Source organism: Aptenodytes forsteri, unplaced genomic scaffold (genome assembly GCF_000699145.1).
Source record: "Aptenodytes forsteri isolate BGI_AS27 unplaced genomic scaffold, ASM69914v1 Scaffold299, whole genome shotgun sequence".
In the NCBI taxonomy this organism is placed as follows: domain Eukaryota; kingdom Metazoa; phylum Chordata; class Aves; order Sphenisciformes; family Spheniscidae; genus Aptenodytes; species Aptenodytes forsteri.
Window position 1 is genome coordinate 2,565,932 of NW_008794154.1, and position 219 is coordinate 2,566,150.

A 219-nucleotide genomic window follows, 5' to 3' on the forward strand; every position below is an offset into this window, starting at 1 on the left:
GCAGCAGCCTGCCCCCGCCCGCTCTGGCCCTGCCCCGGCCGCCGAGGGGTCGCGGGCCAGTGCGAGGGCTCCGGAATGGAGACAAAGCCGGCCAGGCTGAAGCAGGCCTTGTTCCCACACGCGTGACAGTCCTTCGTGTCCTTTCGCGTGTCTAAAGTCCCCGTATTGAACCACATCTAACTAGTGACACCAGAGAAAACTGAAAGCGCAGTGACTAGG